This window comes from Uranotaenia lowii, chromosome 3 (genome assembly GCF_029784155.1).
Source record: "Uranotaenia lowii strain MFRU-FL chromosome 3, ASM2978415v1, whole genome shotgun sequence".
In the NCBI taxonomy this organism is placed as follows: Eukaryota; Metazoa; Arthropoda; class Insecta; order Diptera; family Culicidae; genus Uranotaenia; species Uranotaenia lowii.
In genome coordinates, this window is record NC_073693.1 from 104,672,271 (window position 1) to 104,697,152 (window position 24,882).

Below are 24,882 nucleotides of genomic sequence, written 5' to 3' on the forward strand. Positions count from 1 at the left end.
AGAATAGAATAAAATTTATCACATAATCAATGTATGTTCAAACAAATCCTGTAAAAACAATTAAAATGATGTCAAAGAAGTACAGAATATAACAACATTTTATTTATCCCTAAAAGATTTCAGTTCTAACATGTGAAAAACGTTTGTGTTCATTTATGACATTTCGATAAAATCGCGTTTGAAAATCTGCAACCTTTTTAAATCGCTAATTAAAATTCAAGTGGAATCTTTCAAGTTTATTTGATCCAAACGGTGTGTAGGTTATTAATATGTTTTTATCGATAAAAAGGTATTTTTCACTGTACTGTATGTCTCATATGTTTGAGTAAGATGGAGATAAAATTTTTCCCCATATTTTTAACAGCACTTATGGGTCTCTCTTTAGGAGTGAGTGAATTGCCTTTCGAATTTTTCCCCTTCGAAATTTATGCTCTAGTTATGCTCCGTTGTGAGTTAAACAGTGTATAAACCAATTTTTGTGGAGAAAAATATCATATTATGGCTATAGATCATATTGGACTATTTGAATCCATTTAAAACAGGGTTTCTTTTATTCTGGATTTTCTATCCTTTTCAATTGTAGGTGTTGATTAGAATAGATCGACCTTTCAGAATCCTCGAAATGATTTTTTTTAAACTTTATCTATATATTTAAATAAATCTCCAGCAAATGCAACAAAACATAAATATTTTCTTGACACGAATGCCAAAACGTTGGTAAAGTTTCACAAATAAACAAAAAAAATATTTTCGACACCAATGCCTTAAGTGGTAAAAATAAGACCTAAAAACATTTTTTCTTCAAATCAAATAAATACAAATGGTTAAGGTTTTCTTGTCAATAACCTGAATCTTAAAATTGCTGATGTTTGTTTGGTGTGTTTCCATTCAAATAAATGAATGAAATTTGTAATGCTCTTCTATATCAAGAAGACACAATACGCACAATTACGAAACGATCAATCAATTCACTTTTATCCATGAAACGTTTGTTTACAAATTTCACAATATTGCTTGTATTAAATTACGCATGTGTCAACAGGATGTTGAGGCTAGAAAAAGATTTGCAAACGTTTTCGTTACCGGTCAATAAACCCATTGCTTGAGACTGTGGATTGTTGAAATAAAAACAAACAAACTGCGTGCCCTAGATATGAATTTGCCTGACTTAAAAACACCTTTGGGATTGATTTGTAAGCTATGGGTAAAAATTGAGCCAATTTTCAAAGGGATTTATTTGAAATCGAAAATCGTTACAGACGGGTGGTTGAAATCGCTGACCAAACAGCTAAACTGTCAATTAATTACCTATCATAATGTAAAGTCGATCAAATATTCAATTATTAAGTTGAAGTTTGATGAAGTCAATTTGGAAGACCAATCAAACTTACGTAGTGACAGCCTTTCACATTAGTAGTTGAAAAGCAATCAATTTAGGAGACAGAACACATTTTGAAATGATCCCTTAACTCAATACTCCCTATCAACTTCGTCTGAAATTAAGTGGTCTTTGATGTATAGATTAATCGAAAATTGACATGCAGCCATCGTTTGACGAGAAATCGAAAGACAGTCTAACAAATTCATAAACCCCGACCATCATCAAATTCATCATTCATCGTTCGCAGAATAATATCCGATATGCACTAATGCTAATTCGATCCGCATGTAAGGCCTTAACACCTGGCACACGTCTCACGTTTGTGATGTTTACACATTTTGTTGAGTTTGGTTTTTTTTCTGCGTGCGCTCCCTTTTCGAAGTTTGAACATTTTGATCCGAACGATCGAGTGTTGTCGGTTTTTTTTGCCGCGTTGCGTTTCGATTCAGCAAATCCGCACAAGTCGTACCTGAAACGAAAACCAAAGCAAATAACAAACTATTAATTGAGTCATTAAACGGGCACTGGTGTAAAAAGGGAGGATTCAATTTTTTGACAAAAAAAGGGTTTACATTGGAGTTTAAATTGTTAGAGCAAGCAAGATTTAACACTTTTTTTTCTTAAATCAGTGGAAATAACTCATTATCATCGATTCCAAAGAAAAAAAATACAGACAGAACTTTTTTGTATCCCATTCTTTTGAAACTTTCCATTCATTCGCAATCAACTGTAAATGCTAGGTATGTTTAACTTCAACAAAACAAAAAACGTATGATAGGCAAAATTTATTTGCGTCCGATGTAGTTCGGGTGCGTCATGATTTTTTTTTTGATTTTGCAATAAACTTTTTGAACGGACATCGATCGTCATCGTTTTGGAGCTCATTGAACCACATATGTAGTTGTTGATGGGATGTTTATCGATTTTTTTTTATTGACACATTTTACTGACAAATTGTGAAGAAAACATTTACACGTTTGGACTTCAACCAGCTCAGCTTTTATCTTAAGTTTTTTTTAAAGCGAATCAGAGTTCGTAGTTGGTTATTGAATTTAGAGTTCAGACTAAATGATCAGACTAGTAGATGGTATTTAAAAATAAACAGCTGACATGAATTGAGTCACTCTTTGTAATTATTATAGTTTTCTGGTCAGATAATTTTATGAAAAAATAAAAAAAATGACAATCAAGCTTTTTGAGTAGATGTTAACGTTTACATTATAAATGCGTATGCAAAGCTGTGAGCTTGTTACAATTTTGAATAAATCAATAAAATTATTAATCAAAGCTCAAAATGGAAATTAAAATTATAGAAATGTTCTGGAATTTGGGCTGTAAATTTCCCCCATGAGGGTCCTGGAAAACAAGGTTTTCTACTGTACTCTCAAAATATTTAGTTTTCAAAGTTCAAGTAACTAGACTCATTTGAGAGGTTCTGCTTCTGTTTTCATATTACGGAATCAGTTTTCAGTTTAGGATTTTGATTTTCAATTCGAACTGTTTTATCGCTTGTTTAACACTTAGCGATAAATATGAGAACACGAAGCTTTCTGTTTGCGTTGATTCTGACTCTCAGCCCCTTCAGCGTTATGCAAAATAGTGAAAAAATTTCTCTTGTCTGTGGGCGAAAAATTGCCCTTAACGTTAAAAGAGAAGATAAATTAGAATCGTGAATTCAAAAAGTTTTTAACGAACTATTGAGGTGTACAAAAAGAATCACAACCCTTCGATAGCTTCTTAATGTTGAAAAAAATTAAAAGTATGTAACAAGTACTTAGATTGTTTATGCTCATACCAACTTTAAAGTTCTCAAAAAGTTGAATCAGAAACCAAAACAGTACTTTGAAGCTTTTTCTGAATGTTGTGAAATTTATAAGTGCTAGTAAGTATAGTGTGTTTGTGGATGAAAATCTCTCCCACGGGTGTTTTGTTTGACAAATTATATCGGAGAATATTTTGGATTATCTGATCATCATTCAAAATTCATATTTTAATTTAGATTCAAGAGCTTCTTATAAAGCTCAGTTGACAAGTCAGTTGCCTTCTGAGCCGATGTCCGTGAGATCGAGCCCAAAAAAAAAAACATCGAACTCAGATGTACCGTGTATGTTTTTCAACAACTGTCAGCCAACTGCATCGTTGATATTTGTCGCTAATGATGTTAAAACGACACTAATTAGAAAAAATAGATTCTCAAATCAGATTACTAATTTGAAAAAAAAAATCTAGATCGACTCAAAACTTTAACATTAAAATTACAGATTCATAATTCAGGAATAATATTTGAAATTCTGATCTGGAATTTGGATTTAGGATTGAAATCTATTGGAATTCGTAATTTGATTCAAAAATCAAATCTGATGTCAATTTAAAAATTCTGATTTAGAATTAATATTGATAATTTAGCTCGGTATTAAGATTCACAATTAAAATAAATACTTAAGTTTTTAAAATTCAATATATTAATAGTCAATTGAATTTCAAAATTAGAAATTATTTTCAATTAAAATCTGTTATTCAACTAAATTCAGCTTTGAATTACAAATAAAAATTGGAATTTGAGTTTATTTTGCTAAATTTGTTCTTTGAAAACATCTTATTTTTTATGTTTAGTTTTTAAAATATTGGTTTGGTACAGGTTTTTAATAATGAATTGATTTTTAATTAAAAAAATTGCTCGTATAAAAATGTGTAAGCTTCACATTACAAAATAGATAGGAAATTTCATAATTTCTCAGTGAAATATTTAACATAAATTAGCCTGGAACAAATATCAATTTCTTCTTTTGACACCCCCCCCCCCCCTCCCCGCCCCTTCGAAATTTCCAAAAACCCGAAGGGAGAAATAAATACAGTTTGAAGTATTTAATGTAAGCCAAATTTTGGAAGATGGAATTTATTTCCCCTTTTGTATTCTTGATTTAATTGAATTTCTCGATAAAAAATTACTTGTTTGTTAGGTTTTGTGCAATGATATGGTATGCGAGTTTGTTGCATACAAGCTTTCGTGAATTTATTCCAATTTATTTGTTTTTCACATTTGTTTTTCACCTCCATAGAACTACTTATTTAAAAAAAGAAATAAAACAACATTTAAAAATTAACTAAGCTAGGCAACAAAATTCACATTATGCCATGGTCAGGATCGGATTAGGCCTTCGGATGGCCTCTATGAATAAATTAACTTCATATACCGTACCAGAGAAAATATTATATTCTAAGCCTATGAAGAAGCTGGAAACCAGTTCAGTATAATTCCAGATTATCCGGTTTTGTACAGGCATGATCAAAAATTCAACTTTTAAATTTAGGAAATTTCGGCCCAGTTCAGTAAACCAAAAATCTTTTAAGAAAACCCAGTTTTTGCCAGATTTATCCACATAACATACAAAACCAAACAAATAACTAGATTTTATTTATGAATAGATAATTTATTGTTTTTCATTGTCAACAATTATGTCTGGGGTCTTAAAACAATATTTTTTAACATTTACATAATGTTTAATTGATGCATAAGAGATAATCTCTCTCAATGCGCTGATTGAAACTTGATTTTTTTATTTTTTTTATTATTTTATAACTCTATCATCTCCCGAAATTCTCTGTTTAAGAAAATACAAAGACAGATTGTAACATGTTTTTCTATTCATGAATAATTGCAGAACATCGGAAACAGAAGAAATATTTGCATCGTACCAATTGGGAAATAACATCCGGATCTTAATCTTCGAATTAAAAATTAGAAAAATGAATTGAAATAAATTCTAATTCCATAGAGATACAGATAAAAGAGTTCAAGAGTTAAATTCGGAACCTAAAATCGGATTTCATTCAGAACTACAATTCTTTGTCTCAAATTAAAATCACAATTTCAAATCGAAATTTGGGAAACGGATATGAAATGAGTTTCTTACGCAATAATATGAAACAAAGTTACAATCAGAGCCAAATCCGGAAATGCAAAATTTATAATTTAAATCCAAATGTTTTTTTTAAATTTTATATCTACAAAAAATCGTTTTCTGTTATTATTCTGTTAGACTGTTATTACTATTCTAGACCCCGTTACTTGTCGTAAAAATCGTTAAATTTTTTTTAACGAAAAATGGTTTGCTAGTAGCTCCCAGAATATTTTCTTTATTTTTATAGTTTTTACCGGATGAGAAAAGCGAAATATGATCTGGCTCAAACAAAACTAATATTGGTCTGAATTTTCTTCAGCTATCGGAGTTGTTTTTTTTGCAGTTTTAAAAAAGGTTAGAACGTTGTTGATAAATTACCAAAACAAGTGATAATTTGAGGTGTTTGGTGTTGGTCACTTTGATATAGTTTTTTGTCGAATAATCGCTGGATTTGATTTTTTCAGATTTTGTGTCCTACAATCTAAAACCAAATGCCCAGATTTAACTAGGTTTTGGAAACAGGTGTACTGTTTTTTTCCTAACCATTAATAATATGGGGAAAAATCAGCAATTCCTATTCCCCCTTAACTTATATTGTAGTTAAACTATTAAAGATATTATTTCACTGGGCCCACTTACTTGTTATATTTTACGTTCTAATTCAAATTTTCTCATTTCAATGTTTGGCTACATTTCTAGAGCTTAAAGTATGATAAAGTAATGATATATTTTTTCTTCACGAGAGTCCGGGGCAATTGCCCCTATTGCCCCAACAACCATCCCCACCCCGCCCTTAATCCAGCATTGGCCATGGTGCAAAGAACTTAAGAGCTGACTGAGACTTACCCAAAGCTTTTGAATCCAAATATGCAACTTGTTATCTTTAAATAGACAAAGAATCATTTAAAATTTAAGGCATTTTTTCGAAAAAATCATAGTCATTCATAAATGTTCTTTAGCGATGTCATATATACAATGTTGTAATTTTTTCTTTTAACTTTTCTTTCCGGAAATACTCAAAACAGTGAACAGACAACTTTTAACAGTAGTATAGTTTAAAGCTAGTTCTGAAAGGCCCTCAGCTTCTGTAACAGTTCTTGTCAGAAGTGATTTTTTTTACCCTTGATTTTAAGCATCAAGTGAAAGCAGCAGAAATGGTGTAGATATTAAGGTGTAAAAATAAATAAAATATATGTATCAACGAAGCAAACTGTATGCACTAGTTAAAATTTAAAAACAACAAACGTATAGCGTGAACGGATTATTTTAATTTTGCACTTGGTTTAGCATTTTTTTCTCACTTATTTCTAAAGTTAATCATTTTTTGTTATTTTTATTTCATGTTTATATGCATTTAGGACTGTTTTTTAGTGTTTTTCTTTCTTATCGTCGTATTAACATTTGGTTTTTTATGATGTAAGATAGGAGCTCAAACAATCAGAGATTTACATTATTATTTTAGCTTTATTATTCTTCGGATGTTCATACAATTCCGGAGGTTTATTAAAATCATATTTTTGCAACTCTGCACTTAAATATCAGTTTTTCAAAACCAACTTTGGTTGCATAAACGAATGTTTCAAGGTTTCAAAATTTGCTTCTGAAGGGGTTTTCGTGGTATTGTGAAAAATGGGGTAGGAAAATCGTTTCAAAAATAAAGAATAATCTCGACGCACTCGACGTAATTAGCCAACTCGGCAAGCCTCATTGGATATATGAATGACTCGTGCTAATAAAAATCGTCTTTTTGCAGCATGTTGCACAAATTACTTTTTTGCAATTCCGCACTGAAAACCTTTTTTTCAAAACAAAAATTGGTTATAAAAAAGTCTACTTTTCCTACCGAAAAAAACAGTGTTGGAAAATTAAAGTTTTCGTCACTGAAAAGCAGCCCGGTTTCAATGCTCGTTTCCCGTTTTCCATTCTCGATTAGAATCAATTAAATCAACAATCTTTTGAAGTCATTGAATACCTTACATTAAAGCTCGTTCAGGATCAACAGGTGATCAACTTCAACGGAAATTATCTTGACAAATGTTTAAGAATTGATTTTAATAGAAAAATGTTATGATGTTGAACAATTTTTTAAACCGAATACCTACATCGATTGAAAACAACTTTTTCAAATTTAAAACCCCATCTGGAACCTGCTTACTTTATGTCGAAAGTGATAGCAAAACTGTTAGTGACGTATTAAATAAACGAAAGCGCAAAGCGCTTTCCTTATCCATAGATCCGGAACCAATTTTACAGCTCGACAAATTGGAACCATTTGACCATTTGGTGACTTCAAAAATTACATTCCATATAACGATACTTTTTTTTTCTTAACTAACAACTGCATACCTAACACTTTATCGCATTTTTTTTTTAATTGGCGTAACGGATGGTTTCCCATTTCCTCATATGAACCGTATCGAATGGGGAGAATAATTTTCCGCTCGGCAGCTGAATTTTAAAAAAATAAAAAAGACAAATGAAAATTAAAACGATCAACCCTGGCCGGCGATTGTCCACCACTTTAAGGGGTCTGCACATGTAATTTCGGTCCCGATTACATTCATTGGAACAACTTTCGAAAAGCGATTTAAATCGGTTCAACTTTCGCTTGTTCAAGGTTGTTTTTTTTTCTCTCTTGGCTTGTCTTTTGATGTGGATCACTTTTTTTTGGTTTATTTTTGGGGAACCGAATCGGTAAAAGTAACTATCTGTCCGGACCAAATGTGTGGTTCTGATCTGAGTGCATTACCTCACCTTTGCATTATGCAATTTGGGAAGAAGTTGCCCTTCGCCGAAAGAAGTGAAAGGTTTCCCATTGATGGGAGATTTATTTCGGTGATGACTACAGCAAATTTTTGGAAATTGAAGGGAAAAGTTTGAAAAATGAAACTTACAACTCACGGAAACTAGAACATTTCTTCTCGAATATAGAGAAAATTCTCAAAAATTTTAGAAAGTTGATAGTCTAGGCCAGAACAATCTAAAAATATTTTTTCTTAAGTATTCAAGCACAAACTAACACACTTGATCGAATTTTAATTGACCACTGTTTATGATTGGAGGTTCTGTATTGAACATAACATCCATTGAAGGCAATCACAGAGTACAATATTTCAAATATCTAACATGTTAATGCAGCACAGTTCTTGACAGCATAAATTAAGCAGTAGTTTGGTTGCGTTTGAGAAAATACTCCCTATGAACAATCAACCAATCATTCAAACCTTCGGCGTATGGTAAAATGAACGAACGGCAAAACACAGATGGCTTATACTTAAATAATCGTAATTCGTAATTATTGCAGCCATTGTGTTTCAATTTAAGAGCCACTCGCTCTCCTCCACTTTACGTAGATAGGTACTGAAACTTTAATTCCATGCAATCAAACAAGCATAACCGCGTCGATGTCTTCGTCCATTAATGATTATACACCCAACAATTCGATTAACAGTTCCCGGACAGTTTGGCCAACAGTTTGCGTCCATCGGAAACGAGAGTTATCCCATTCAAGCTGTTCAATACTTCTAAAGTACCTTCACGTCTGCTGTTATTGTTGTTATTGTTGTTTGGCATTAATCACAAAACAGTTCACCTTTGGTTGAGTCTATGAAGGGGAACTTATTGATGACTGGTCTGGGTTTGAAGAAACTTGAGGCAACAACACGCGGTAGAACATCAAATTCAGCCTTGGGGCTGCTCGGTGGGTACACCAGTAATGTTTTGCGGCGGTGCGGGTGTAGGTACCTATACTGAAATCGATCAGCAACAAACGAAACGTTTAAGGTCTTTCCGATATTGCGCCCCAAACAGTGAACCGTACACATGTTGTTTGCTCGACTGAGGTCTCTGGCTGGGTTCGACGGAAAAACCTTACAAGTACTTCTTAGAATGTTTATGGAGTGGCTACAAGTCAGCCTAAGGCTGAGGAGTGCTCTCCTTAGGTCATGCCAAAGTTATGCGCCAGTTGGATGAAAAGTGTTCACGGCAGTGGGTCTTCCGCCTTCCATGGGAGCCCTTCGGACCCTTTAGGCGATACTCAATAGAGACAGGCTGTTGCGGTAGTCCAAAATCTAAAATCACCTCTGGGTGAACAATAATCACGTTTCGTGTCCAATGGCTATCTTCGACAGCGGGTTCCTCATACGTTACATTGCACTGAGACTGCATTGAAGCCACTGCACCTCGTCGCCAATGTAACTATAACTTTCGGTCGTTAATGTAGATGAGATTTCGGTCGGTGGCAGCTTCCTTCATTTAGACGTGTGGTTAAATTGAAACTCTTCTGGAATGTAGCTCTAGGCAAAATTAGAGTTTTAACAAATTCAACTGACCGAAAACCTTTAACTCTGAGACTCAACCCAATGTTTGACGAATAAATGTTTGTTTTTGTGTATTTTGTCTAATTTTTAAGAAAAAGATAAATGATGAAGAAGATCAGATTCTATCCTAGAGTGGAGTTTTGGCATCGAAAGTGGACGCATACAAATTGCGGAGTTCCGAGTAGGCCTTGATTGGATGCGGACGCGTTTTCTGTTTTCTCGTTGCGCTGCATTTTTTTCGGTTTTTCGGTTTAAGAAATTAATTAAAGTGGAATTTGCAAGAAATCGAGGAGTTGGTAGCTTGGACTCTTGGTTGCTAATGATGGTCGATTTGTGATTTGTGTTAAAATCAAGCTGTTTTCAAATGAAATCGGGCTCCGCCTTGTTGTTTTTCAAGAGCAGTGATTGATTAGTGAGAATCTGGGAAAGCTGAAAAATTCGGGGTTGATTACTTGAGTGAAGTGCTTAATATGTGTGCAGGTGCGGAATGAAAATTGAATTAGAAGGAAATAGTTAAAACAAAAAATGGCGTACGTTTTATAAGCGGGCTGACACGAGAGAATGTTTGTGTGTTTTGATTTTTTTGCTTGAGGGTTTGATAGCGAATATTTGTGCATTAAAGGACACCGGCTTTCATTAATTGGGTCAGTTAAGAGGGTACATAGTGCTGCAGGTTTTGTTGAAACTTCACTTGGTGCAGTTTTTATTGGAGAAAAGGTTGTAAAAAGATGGTTCAAAAGTCGAGCAGCTTCTGGAATGGTGCGGTGAAAATTCGAACAGCCTACTTCGATTGACCGAGCAACACAAGCAACGTGTTCCTTCCTAGGTTTTGCGGTAGGCGGTACAAGATGGATGCGTTTGAGTACCAAACGCTTGAAGACGGAAAACCACAGCTAAGTAAAAATTTACAATTATTCAAAAATATTCAATTCGCTTTCTATTTCGTTTGAATAGATTAATCTAATTTTAAATGTAGGGGTGTTCACAGATTTAAACAAACGAAGTCTCAGGTTGTACCAAGCTACATAACTCAAAAGGCTGCATTGTAGGTTACACAGCCAATGGAAAGTAGAAGGAAAGATACGAAGGCAAAATAGCTGATCTACAGAAACCCAAATGTAATATTCTATATTCTTATTATTATTGCGGTGAGTATAATGTTGGTAGGTATCGTAATTTCCTAATTCCTTAACAGCATTTAATGTATCAATATTCCATATATACTTTCCCAAATGACATAAATTCATATTTATGTATTTCCATATTCAAAATATTATGAGCGCCGATGTGGTCTAGTGGATAGGCTGGCGCGAGTCTGGTATTGGTACGCCAGGCGTATTGGGTTCGATTCCCGGTATCGGCAAGAAAAACTTTTGGGTTCGAATCCCATAAGCGGGCCGACAGGTAAGATGTGTTTCATTATATAACTAACTATATAATTGGAATGTTCAATCAGTTGACAGCTGGCCAGGTATATACACGGATGCCGGAATATCTGTAAGTAAACTAGCCCACCTGATTGATTCGTTCTTCCACAATATACCTACATCTACACACGCAATACATTCACCACATAACAGTTCATACGAAGCCATGGGGTCCGGGTATGGTGGCGCGCTGCATTGGAGATTTGTCGAACCTAATAATCTAAGGAATGCATGTGAACCCATACTTTGGCAGAAACTGCGGTGAATCCGTGCACCCATGGTGGATTACCAACATACATACATACATTTCCATATTCAAAATATTATATGAAGCGTTTGGTAGGGATCTCCACGCTTCATTCCGCCCCTGTATCCTGTATCTTTCGCGGTTTTCATCACATGGTTGGCCTGGCCGTATTAATATCTGCAATGCATAGGAATATGTAACAGGTAATACGCTGAAAAGAAAAATGATAGACGTAAGTCTCCCATTTTCCAGGATGCCTACATGTTTTGGCCATGTTGATGTAAGAAGAAGAAGAAGAAGAAGAAGAAGAAGAAGAAGAAGAAGAAGAAGAAGATCAGATTCTATCCTAAAAACAAAGTATTTTAGTTTATGAGATTTTGGCACGAAATTATATCATTATTGGCATCGAATAGCTTTGTTCACCCAAATAAGAGGTTGCAAAATTTTAATGCCAATCGGAGCTAACTATGTGCCAAAAATGCACTGAAATGTGCATTTTGACAAAAATTATATGATTGCTATCCCGTCACTAGCCTAAAGACTCGAGCTCTCGGGAAAAATTAAGCAGAACCACTACATACAAACATTCAAGCGAAACAAGAAAAACATTTCATTGGATTTTCATCCTTTTGGATAATTCATCACAGAAACAAGAAAATAAAAAAAATACGTCGGTGAGAATCGTACTCACACCAACTATCTACCTTCATCTTGCCATCCGAATGCTTAACAAGTGTACTGCCTGAGGCAGATAGAGAACAACGGTAAATTGTCATAGTCTTTTTGCACGGCTCTTCACCAATTAAATGCACAGTATCTGGCTTTTGGCCGAGGGCATGTTTGGCTCCTCCCCAGTAAACATGAATCGACAGAGAGGTAACTCAAATCGACAGAGGGATCGTATCGATCTCTCTAACGATTTTGCATCATCTAATCGGCAGAGAAGAACACACCATACGCGTGCCTTGGGTGATAAATCGCACTGCAATCAAGTGTGAGATTGTCAGCACATAAAAGTGAGCTAGAGTATTCAGTATTTCCTTCTCCGTAAAAATCTATCAGGCATTGTGTTGAGGAGAAATCTGAAAGCTAACACAGTTTTTTCTTGGTAAATTGACGAGAAAAGACGCTGCTCCAACCAGAGGGGCCAGAAGTGTCCTGATTTTTCAGGATTTGTCCTGATTTCCGAAAAGCTTCCATAGTGTTTTTCAAAAATTGTCCAGGGATTCTAGAAAAATCTAAATTATTATTGAATTTGTCGTTGGATGATCAGAACATCAAACGAATATGTAATAAAACTCTCAAACCGATGGTAATCTTCGGTTCAGATGATATTTAAACTGTATTTTCGATATAAACTGCAAGCCAGCTAAGAAGTTGATCTCTTCTCATAGATACCGTTATTTTGTCTTCATTTATGCAATCTAAAAAGAGCTGCATTTTATTACAACCAATGTACTGGTGTCCTTAAAAATCCTTTTTTTTTGTTATCCGCGGTATCCTGATGGTATCGTAATCATCTGGCAACGCAACAGTGGGGAATATATTATTGTTATATTTGGTACATTGAGTGGTAGGAGTCTAAATATTTTTTTTCTTCATTAACACTAAGGTGTTTGATTAAAACACTAGGGCACGCTTGGCTAGAATTATCTTTCTTCCACTCAGATGCGGAAGCTCTCACACTTGCCGTCCGAGTCACTTACAGCTCTTGTAAACTCGGATAACGAGTGGAGCACGATCAACGAAAGAGGATTACACTCGGAAGCAGTGATGTCAACCTTCCAGATTTTGTCTGGATCTTCCAGACTTTTTGGACTTTTGCCAGACATTTTTTCAGGTTTCCAGAATTCCAGACTTTTGACATTTCTTCCAGACAATTCCAGACTTTTGGCTTAGGACGTAAATTGCTCTAAGAAACTATTAAAATTCAAAATGGTCATGGTAAAATATGGCAGTAAATGATTAGAAAAGCTAAGAATTATGGCACGTAAGTGATAGTGTCAGAAACAAACCATTAGTGGCTATAACTAGTGGATTTGGCGACCAAAACTACCTTCCCAAAAGTCAGCTATCCAGACTTTTCCAAATAATTCCAGACATTTTTTCAAAATCTTCAAGACTTTTCCGAAAAATAGTTGGCAACCCTGCTCGGAAGCCAAACTGAAAACAGTGTTGTTTTCTCCCGGCTCTTTGTTGTTTGGAAGGAGCCGATCAACCATGAACGAGAGTTTACCATTATTATACAGTGAGCGAAATAAGAATAGCACCACTATGTGTTTTGCTTGTTAAAATATGAATGTTTGAAAATCAGCAAAATTTTCTTCTATAAATTGTTTTGAATTGTTTAACGGATGAATCAAGCATAAGTATACTTTTTTTGGACGTTGCAATTGGCGTTGAGGACCAAAACTATGTAAAAAGGGTGCGAAATAAGAATAGAACCACTTGTGTTTTTTCAACAAAAACAAGATTATTTTTAAAAATTTACTGTGTAAAAGTGAATAATAATGCTTCTACGAATTATTTGAATAGTTCACTGCAGTTTAAGGAGTTTTCTAGAATAACAAAGATTTTCAAAGGGTTTAAAATGGTGTTTTAAGAGATGCTTTTCTAGAACTAAGGAATTTGATATTTGAGCTGTAATTCTTTACCAAACTACTTACTTTCTTCATTAAAATGACGTGAAATGATGAATCAAAACATTTTCGGTTTATTTTAAATCAGAAAAAACAGGTTGGTATTCATAAACTTAGATTTTTTTTTCAATAAACATAACTTTTTCCAGTTTCAAGTCATAGATGGCAGCACTATCTTGCCGTTAATACCAAACTAAGTCTCAATATTGATTTTTCAGGTTTATTTAGACCCATATTCATCATTTCGATGTAGTTTTCCAACACAGTTTTTTTGGAGTTCACGCTGCAGAAATCTTTTCCGGATTTGCAAAAAAAAACACCAGCACAAGAATATAACACCGCCAAAATTCCTACACATCTCAACTTCCGATTCAATTTCAAATCATACCAATAATACTGCTATTTATCTGGTTCATCAACCTCTATCGAAAAGTACAAAATTATTCTGATTATCGGTCCAAGAAATTCACTTTTATGGGTTCATGATGAAATTCTTATTTTTTGATATTGTGATCTTATAATTTCCAAGGCGGTCACACGGTACCAAGTACTTATTTCTTGACCAAAATCATCCAGCACACCTGAATTAATCCCAGATATTCGAAAATGGGCATCAATTCGGTTTAATTGCAAGATAGTGCTGCCATCTATGACTTGAAACTAGAGAAATAGCGGTTGACTATTTAAAAACATTAGTATTTTATAATTTGAAGCCTGTTTTTTTCTTCAAATTCAGCATCAAATCTATGTTTCGTCAATTTGCATCATACTTATGAATGATAATTAAGAAATAAAGCAGTTTGATAAAGTATTATAGCTCAAGTATCAAATTCCTAAACGCTAGAGGAGCATCTCTTGAAACCCCCTTTTAAAACCTTTGAAAATCTTTGAAATTCTAGAAAACTCCTTAAAATACAGTAAACTGTTCAAATAATTCGTAGAAGCATTATTATTCACTTTTACACAGTACATTTTTAGAAATAATCTTGTTTTTATTGAAAAAACACAAGTGGTTCTATTCTTATTTCGCACCCTTTTTCCATAGTTTTGGTCCTCAACGCCAATTGCAACGTCCAAAAAAAGTAAACTTATGCTTGATTTCTCCGTTAAACAATACAGAACAATTTATAGAACAAAGTTTTGGTGATTTTCAATCATTCATATTTTAACAAGCAAAACACATAGTGGTTCTATTCTTATTTCGCTCACTGTATTATGATGGGTAAGGGAATTGGAAACGAGAAACACTTTTTTACTTTCTTCTGCCTGCTTACATACACACGCACAACCAGGCGCTTGAAATGATTTTGTTCTGTTTCAGTTTTGATCTCAAATTGACTCATCGCAGCAGGCGTTCAAATCTTACGCCAATGGCGTTGAAATATTAAGAACACATATCTGGAGTGAAGTCAGAATTTTTGATGGAGCAATTCTGTATTTCCTCCCAGCGTATCCATAAGGAAGCAAGCGTGTATACGTGAAAACCAATTAAAAAAATGTATTTTTCACTTTGCTCGTGTAGACTGCAAAGGTTTAGATAGAACAGTTTATAAAGCAGCATAATGAGTTGAGAATTTCGTTTTGTATTTGATGCTCACTCTTACGCCAACATTGTTGCCTGAGAGCTCACCACAATAGGGGAGATAAGAGTATAATAGCCACGCTTATTTAACCCTAGAAAACAGCTTTATATGTGAGTTAAATCACTGTTTCGTGTTCTTAAACTATAAGAGTCAATTTGGTATCTGGCTGAAACTTGAATAAGTAGATAAAAACCTTTAAAAAAACAATTTAAAATTGTTTGTCGAAAGCTGAAAATTGATCACTTTGGACCATAGTAAGAACTCCCTTGGGGCAGTATAAGCACCATTCATTGGGCACGATGAGCATTTTCGACCGTAGAACTTAGCAGCGAATTCCACTCGATGAAGTCAAATACAGAGCTACAGCTTGACAGATTTCATCTGACCAGCTGGCATAGAGGTAAGATGTCGGAGATGTAATTTAGAAGGCCCATTTACTATTCATGATTGATTATTTTGATTGTTGCATTATACGACTATTCGCATCGTCCATCAAAAAATGCAACAACAATATACTGTATGTGTGAAGAATACAAACGTTTCACACACACTCATACATTATTTTTCTTTTGCTCTGTTTTTTGGATCATGGGTCTAGCCGTATATTGCAATAATCAAAATAATCACTAATTTATATAATTTATTTCGTGTTTCGTTTCACGACATAACCTGATGAACAATATTCCTCCAATTCACTCGGTCCATGGCAACCGTTCTCCAACTTCTCGGGTATTCCACATAGACCAGATCCGATACCTTACCTCTGGGCCAACTCGTCAGATGAAATCTGTCAAGCTGTAACTCTTTAATTGAGTTAACTTTGTCGAGGTGAGTTCGCTGCTAGATTTTACGGCAGAAAATGCTCATCATGCCCCAAGTAATGGTGCTCTGCTTGCCCTGAATCAACAAGTTAAAATAAATAAAAACGCATTTAAAAAATTTATTATAGTAAAAAAATTAAAACTTTAATAAAAATGAAATTTAAAGAACAATGTTTACATCATGTAGCAGTGGGTACATTATAGACCAAGACTTTTTATCGATCCTTATAGCTCATTTTCTTGTGCTTGAAAATTTTATTTTTTTGATACTCGTGAATCAAGTTGTTTGTTGCTTTTTTGTTGAAAAATTAATACTATAGAAATTAGGCAACTATTCCCTATGAAAATTTATTTAATAAAATACGTACTTCCGCAGAAAAGAGAAGTGCTCGTATTGTCATATTTATCCTACATTTTCGGAGAAGTGCAAGTTTGTTGTCATTTTTGGCATAACATTAGGCGTGAAGATGTTGCAACCTTTTCCTGGGGTGTATGATTGATTCTTATTTTTTTTCCTCTTATTTAGTTTATTTAAGGCATTTTTCTAAAACATCTCTAATTGAAATGTTTTCTTTATCTATTCATTTTCAGGACCAATTATTTACTGTGAGGGTTTTAAGAAAGCAATCTGTGTAGTAAACTCGTAATTGAATTTTTCACGCAACATTCTGGTGTTTTATTTGATTCGGTTATAGCAGTTTAATGATCTTTGTTTTATTTGAAAATTTCACTTTGCGATATTCACGACGATGAAATTAGCGAACAAGCGTAAATTCAACGATAACTACTTCCTGGCCGTAGGAATGTGGGGGAGGAGGGAAGGGGCGATGTGTTTAGGGGGTTTTTGAAGATTGAGTAAAGTTATCAAGAGTACCAATCTTGACTCAGAACTGATGTCAGAACTTCAAAAACTTATCAAAAATTAAAAAATTCTTCGGTTTTCAAATTAGAAACTAACAAATAGAGCTCCATTTTGCGGCTATTCTAACGTTCCCGGAGATCGGGAAATCTGATGATCCTTTTACCCGGGAATTCTCGGGATCCCAGGAAAATTTTAAAGCAAGATTTTTACACTCTGCTATAAACAAAACCATACGGAATATTTCAGTTTTAAATTCGTAGTATTGTTAAATATTTCCAAATATTTTAATGTCTCAAAATTCAATTATCAAATATCAATTAAAAAAAATTGTAATATGTAATATTATAACACTTTAAAAAATTTGGAAACATTGAAAAAATTTTTGGCATACATTTCTTAACTACTGGTAAACAAAGTAATCTTCACCAATTTTTTTAAATTTTTTTTAAATAATTCATGCAGTAAACGGATAAAAAAGTGTTGGTTTAATATTATGCAGATACATTTAATTCATTACTAAGGGAACTTAAAAATGAGGCCCTTGGAGCTAAAGTGAGCTTATTTCAAGAAAACACACTTTTGAGTTGCTGTTTTGACAATTTTTCAAACATTTTTTGAAAAATTTTATTGTAAAAGTATATAAATAAAATTTTTAAAATATTATAACATCACTCGAAAAATATTTTTTGTCATAAATCGACTATAACATTTCAAGATTCAATTAACGAAGGACCAAAGGAAATTCGAAAAATTGAAGTTTCAATTTTATGCCAAATGACTAAAAAATTATTAAAACGTCGAAATCAGGTGTTATCTCAAATAAAAATTTTCATAAAGCGATTTAAAAATTTCAAAAATCATTAAAGGGAGGACCAAAGGAAAATCGGAAAGTCGAAAATTTAATTTTGATGCCAAATGACTTGGAAATACATGAAACGTCGAGAACTGCTGTTAGCGCGAGAAAAACATTTGGCATAAATTTAACTTTCTGGGACTAAGTCGGTTTTTCGTAAAATGGCCGGCCTTTTGAAAAAAGGCTAAGTCCCAGAAAAACGATTTTTGACCAAAATTTCAGAATCGAAATAACACCAGATCTCGACGTTTCATGCATTTCTAAGTCATTAGGCATAAAAATTAAAATTTCGATTTTCTGATTTTCCTTTGGTCTTCCATTTAATGATTTTTGAAATTTTTAAATCGATTTTTGACAATTTATTTTTCGAGATAACACCTGATTTCGACGTTTTAATTATTTTTATGCCATTTGGCATCAAAATCTAAATTTCAATTTTCCGAATTCCTTTTGGCTCCCCTTTTGTTTATTTTTTAATGTTTTAAAACCTAAATTTTTAGCGCGATGAAGCTCTTCTAAATCAAGTCGAATTGAGCTAAAACTTTACACAGGTCAGTTTTTGGGCCAATCTAGAAAATGCATAATGTTGGTTTGCGGAATTCGAAATGACCTTTTTTTCTGCAACCTTGATGAGTGTTCCTGTACAGTGCACACGCAGTTTTTGCCTAATTTTACCAATTTTTTTAGATCTCAGATGTAGAATTTATTCTACACCAAACGTTACTTTTTGAACTAAACTAGCATTCACCTGTGGATTTTGAAGAACAATATTGCTTTCTGGATTTCTGTGGATTTTTTTATTCTTAACTTTCACTGTATTCAAACTTACAGCAAAAATGCAAAACTGATTAAAAAAAAAATATCACAAAAACAACGGATTGATTTAATAAGAATGAAAATACAATAACTTACACTGCTGATTACATTTTTAAACAGAGATTGGCAAGAGAAAAAAAATTAAAATAATTTTTTACATGAATAAATCACATAACTATCCTCAATGTACACTCAATTTGGACACTCTCAAAAAAATGAAGTTTTCCTTATGTTTTTAAATACCGAGTTACATGATTTGTGCATAAACATTTAAATAATGCCATTCGTTTTTCAACTGCTTGATGTAGACAATTGATCAAAAAAGTATTTCAATGGGAAATTCTCATGACCAAGAGAAGTCAATAGTTCGGTTGAAAATATTTTGAAATGTGGTGCTCACTCATTTTGGAAAGTTACTGTATATTTTCGCATAGGTAGGGGAGTGTGGGGTATCATGGACCACCTTTTTAAGCGACGACAGTTGGATTGAGATTTTTATCTCACCATACATCTGAGATATTCAGAATGGCCCACGTTTCCCCATGACCCACGTTACTCCACACCCCCCTACATATTTTGAGAGAAAAATCCTGATTTAATATTCTACTCCTTATATAAAACATTTATGGATCATGAAGCTTTAATAAATTTTTAGATGAATGCTTTTTAAGACAGGAATATTGAAAAGTTCAAGAGACTTCTACACTTATAACCCACATTTGATCTAAAATGTGGAGTGCATGTTCAAAGCCTTCTATCATTATTCATGTATCTAACCTGCATAATATCAGCTCTTAATTAACAATGTTAAATACCAATTGATTCAATGCTGATCTGAAGGTAGCTCTCATGGGCTTCCTAAGGGTCCACATGTATCCACCTTCTTAGTGGTGGGCTTATAGGAAACTGCTAATGGCAGTCACCTGGCAAGAAATCGGTAATGATACATCTCAAAATGGATTATATAGTTGGTTAAAAACTGGCTTCAAAGAGTCGTGTTTCCACTGTGGAGGTCTCTTGCCAGCTGCCAAAAGCTAAACAGTTCCTCCTGTCGGAGTCAAGGGTTTCACGGAACTCCTGATCCAAGAATGGTTTGGCTGCAGGGATCTGAGCGTTAGTTTTTCTTAACTGTTCCACCAAGCGTATCGAATGTTTATTGGAACAATTAATCGGCTGCCGTGACAACCGAGAAACTTGAGCTTCAAATCCACAATATTCAGTAGGTATGTAGGCACCGTGAACCGAAAGGTATTGGGGTCACATAGATTAAATTTACTGAACCATGCACTGCTTGAAGGAATCAAGAACGCATTTAGGACTGGTTCCGGACCACTGCAACCTTAAAAGGATTGTGTAGGAGTTGGGTTTGAAAGATGAATAACTAATTGAGACCACTTTGGCGAGGCGTTAATGCACATTTAGTCTTGTTTGGGGTGAATTCCTAAGATCAACGAGATTGCTTTGAGTAAATCAATATCTTCAGATTCAAATAGGCTTTCTTGAAAACTTACAAGTTGATGATTGAACTAGGTGGTACAGAAAATCAGCATACCTGAAATGAGAAAAAAAATTATGAATTAAAATTTCCATTGAAATAAAGTTACAAAATTAAAATTGTGCGAAAAATGTTTCCGTAATCATTTTGTTTCCTGATCCCTACCATTCAAGTCCTCCACTAAAGCCAATCGAAAAATTCAATTGCCAATCAGTCATCCAAGGGGCTTAACTTCCAGCTTTAAGTGTAGATTTGTGATTGAAGAATAATCCATCACGGCTCGCCCGCCAGAAGCCAAAAGGATTACGATTGACATTCCGGCCGAACACAACAAACAAAATTCACCGATTCGTTGAGTTCCGTTGAGCGTTTGGGGACAAAAAGGAACCCACCAAAAAATTTTGTATTCATCGACATATTTCTCCCGAATGCCCCCAGACTACGCTTTTGGGGGAGCGACACCCAAGAAATTCGAGAAAAAAAACTTCATCAATATAATCAACCAATTTTTCGTCTTCGATCTCCGGAACGTGACACACGTGCCAAAAAATTGTATACATTTTTTTCTGTTCGAAATTTCTTGATGATTTTCGTTCGCGGCTCTCCGGGTGGGTCGGAAATTTTCTTTCCCTGCTACTTACCACCATATTTGGTGTTCTTTTCCCAGGGCAGTGTGAAATCGTTCATCATGTGTTTGAATATTGATGTCACCCTATTCCGTTTTTGACTGTTCGTTATTTTTTTTTCGTGTCTATTTCTGGGGCCCCTCTGTCGGTCGATGACAAAAATGTCAAACACATTATTAGCAACCAAATTGGATCCGTTAACGGGCTAAACGGATTGAATTTTAATAACCCGCTTCGACTGGGCCACCTTATCGGAAAACGATTTGCATTTCGTGATTAATTTGAATAATTAACCTTAATGTGAGTCTATAAGTATGATTTGATAAGTTTATTTGGAGATCTGCTTTGATGGCTAAAGTCTACAAAGTGACCTTTTTCATGTGGTTTTCAGAGTTTTGGATTCAATTTCAAATACTAGTTTCTGGGGTGTTAAACCAAATATTTTTTTTCAGATTTCTCTAAAAACTCTATTTTATAAAATTTAGAGTTGATATTTGCACTAAGGTAAGAATCCGATTAAAAAACCATTGAAAATTTTTACAAAATCTAATCCCGGAAATAACCAACTTATTGAAATGAACCGTTTTCAAATAGAGAATTATTGTTTTCTAAGATTGCGAGTACCCTCGTTTTTTTAGAGAAAAGTGCCCAGGAGTTTTTGTTTTTGTTTTCTCCTCACTATTTTTGAATTCATAAATTTCAAAGGAAGGATGAATGAAACTAAATATAAGTAAATTACTGTTTTAAAGCATTAATTAAAACGTAATGTAGTCTGAAAGTAAATATTGTCTTCTTTGAAGAAATCAAATAGCTTTTTTTAATTTGAAGTTTACCCTATGAAATATTTTATTAATAAAATAATAACACCAAAGCAAAATTTGAAGGCTAGTTCATGTTAAATATAAAAAAAGTCAAAGTTTTCAAAAAAAAACAAATATCCTTGAATCTAATCTTTGTTATGCTGTATTTCATATATAAAAATCGGTTAATAAGTAAGTAAGTCTCTGAAATTTTTAAGATCATTGAATTTCAATAGATTTCTTTAAGGTTTCATCGTATTTCGTATTTGATCTTTTTAATTGAACTGCGTTCAATTACACGATCATACATGGATAATAAGAGATTACCATCAACAAAGATGTATGTGTAACTTGAAACCTAATTCCCCAATGTTTCAATCTATTTCACAAACAATTCCTCCGACACACAACTTTCTTTCGAAAATTCGTTACATGAATGCTAGTATTTCTCAAATTGCACGCTAAAATCATTTTAAAAGCTTGTCAGATAAAATTTTATCTATCAGGACTCATCACTGACAGCTATTAAGCCTGTTCAATGCATTTTAAATTTCTCAGTTCTTTACATCGTTATCTGTAATCACTACAATGTTTAACATATAAATTCCTTAAAAATTGGTAGAATTGATTTGAACGATTGGATAGCTTACTTCAGAGTTAATAGAAAAACAAGTTCGTTTTGAAGAACAAAATTTTACATGTAAATGTACAAACCTTAAAGTTGAAATTTACTCTTGTAAACGTTACTTTACCCTTCCATAGCTGTTTGCAAAGTATCCGTTTCGGGGAAATTTGAATTTTAGTTTGAAGGCGTTTCCTAGGCTGTAAATGTTGATGATATTAGATTCATTGTGTAGGTTATTTATTCTTGTTACTCAACATTTGAAAATAAAGTCAATTTAAATTGCCAGCTTATCAGAAGCTGGTTCAGAAAAAAGTAAATTTTATTTTTAAAATACTTATAACTTCTAACAGCTTAGCTGTATTTTTGTGTTTCAGTGAATTTTTTAATCACCAAGAATACATCTGTTCGACGATGAATAAATATACTGGGGTCAAATGAAAGTTTTGACAACTACCTCGGATCCTTTGGTTGAAAAAATCACACTTAAGGTAAAAAAAAACATCCAAACTTGGCTTTGCTTTTTCATTAACTTGATTACCATTTTCTTTTAACATACTTGGTCTTTTAAAAATCCCAGTTCTTCAGTATATCGAAATGATGATAAAGATGTTTGAAATCTGCGTTTCGGGTCATATTGACCCGAAAAATTTTAAAGGGAAAATTAAAAAAAAAATAATGGAAGAGTTTTAATCCAAAACAAAGCTTTTTAGACCGAAGATTTTGGCAAAGCGACTCTTTTGGAAGTTTTGTCGGCTTGCATCTTTATTCAAGCGTATCCAAATAAAAAAATATCTTGAGGGACCCTCAATGAATTCAAAAAATCTTTAACTTTGCATGATTACTGTTTTTATGGACTCTCCTTGAAAGGTAAAAAAAACCCTTTATCAGACGTTAAGGTAGTCGTAAGATAGGGTTTGTTCCTAATTCAAAAACTCAGGGGCTAAAATCGTTCCTTGGTCTTCCAGAAGATCCCATACCATATTTCAGCTTCTTGTTTTTCCACATTCAATGAGGCAAGAAGACTATTCGGTATTGGTATAGCACCCACTTTAGATGGATACACAAAACATTCCCGATTTTCCACGATTAACCGGGCTTACCCGAATTGTCATAGGAAACAATGGGATAAGCCCGGTCCAAAACCAAAAGCGAAAAAACCCGGATTTTGCTCGAATTTTTTAACAGTTTTAGCGAAATCCAAACCTGAAATTCAAAATTGTTTACCCAATTTATAATTTTTTCGCCAAATAACAAAATTTTAAAATTTCTTTTTGCGATATAAATTCGCATACACTGAGATTCTAACTTTACTTATGTAAATATGTGCCTCTTTCAAACCTCATCATTTTTTTTTCATTTTTATGGAAAACTTGATGACCCAGCGTGCTTTGCTACACCTTCCTCAAATAAATGAAATTTGTAAAAAAAATGTTTTTTTGTAGTTACAATTTTAAATAAAAGATTATTTCATGTAAATAAAAGAAAGTTGATCTTCAAATGTGATTTTCTAAATCTGAAATTTTCACTATGTTTTTGTAAGTTTCATGAGATCTTTATTAATACAAAAATGTATGTTTTATTCATATGGATTGTCCACCCTCTCTCCTTCCAAAGTTTTGAGGGCTCATAAAATTTCATAAAACATTGTTTGTATCAAAATAACATCACATGTAAAATTTGGCTCCATTTGTTTGATGAATTTTCAAGCTATGCCAAATAAAATTTGAAAGTAACATGTCTCCTTTCAAACTCCACCCTTTAAAAGGGAGGATCTCAAATTATTCATACGCAAACAACCTCTCTTATTGAAGATGTTCCCTTTAAATTTATAAGTGCTCGATTTATGCCACAAAAAAGCTGTAGGAGACCCCCTCTTACGTTCCCTTTCCAATCCACTCCATCCATCCCAAAGAGGTAGGCGTTTCTAATAATCATACTCATTTTTTCGTGCCCAAAAACTTTTTTGTATCCTAGAAAAATCCTAGAAATATATCTTGTGCTCGAATATCTTTCCATGCCAAAATTGATTCCATTTATTGATTAATTCTCTAGTTATGCCCACAAAATTGTATTAGGGCCCCTACTCCTTCCTTAAAACTTATGTATTGGAAAAAGAGCGGTGTCTTAATTAAAAAAGAATCATTTCTTGTGCTCTTATTCTTTTCCAGGAGATATTTGGGATCGGAGCCTCCCTACTCCCTTCCTACTATATGTTCAATAGAATTACGGAAGGGTTTTAAATAGTCATATATAAGTATTTCTCGTATCATAAGCTCTCACATGCCAAATTTTGTTCCATTTGCTTAATAAATTCTCTAGTTATGTAAAACATTGTTAAGAGTCCCTTTCTCATCTCTCCACTGGAAGAAGAATTGGAAATATCAATAGTAAGCTTTTTTTGTTCTCAAATACCTTTCCATGCCAAATTTGGTTCCATTTACTCAAATTGTTCTCGTGATATGCATTAAAAATTGTATGGAAGCCTC

General features: G+C 33.6%; 1 protein-coding gene across 4 annotated transcripts in view; it reads right to left on the minus strand.

Moving 5' to 3' along the window:
* The window catches only part of LOC129751329 (uncharacterized), a 491,494-nt gene that overhangs the window by 434,797 nt on the left and 31,815 nt on the right, over positions 1-24,882 (minus strand). The window lies entirely within an intron of this gene.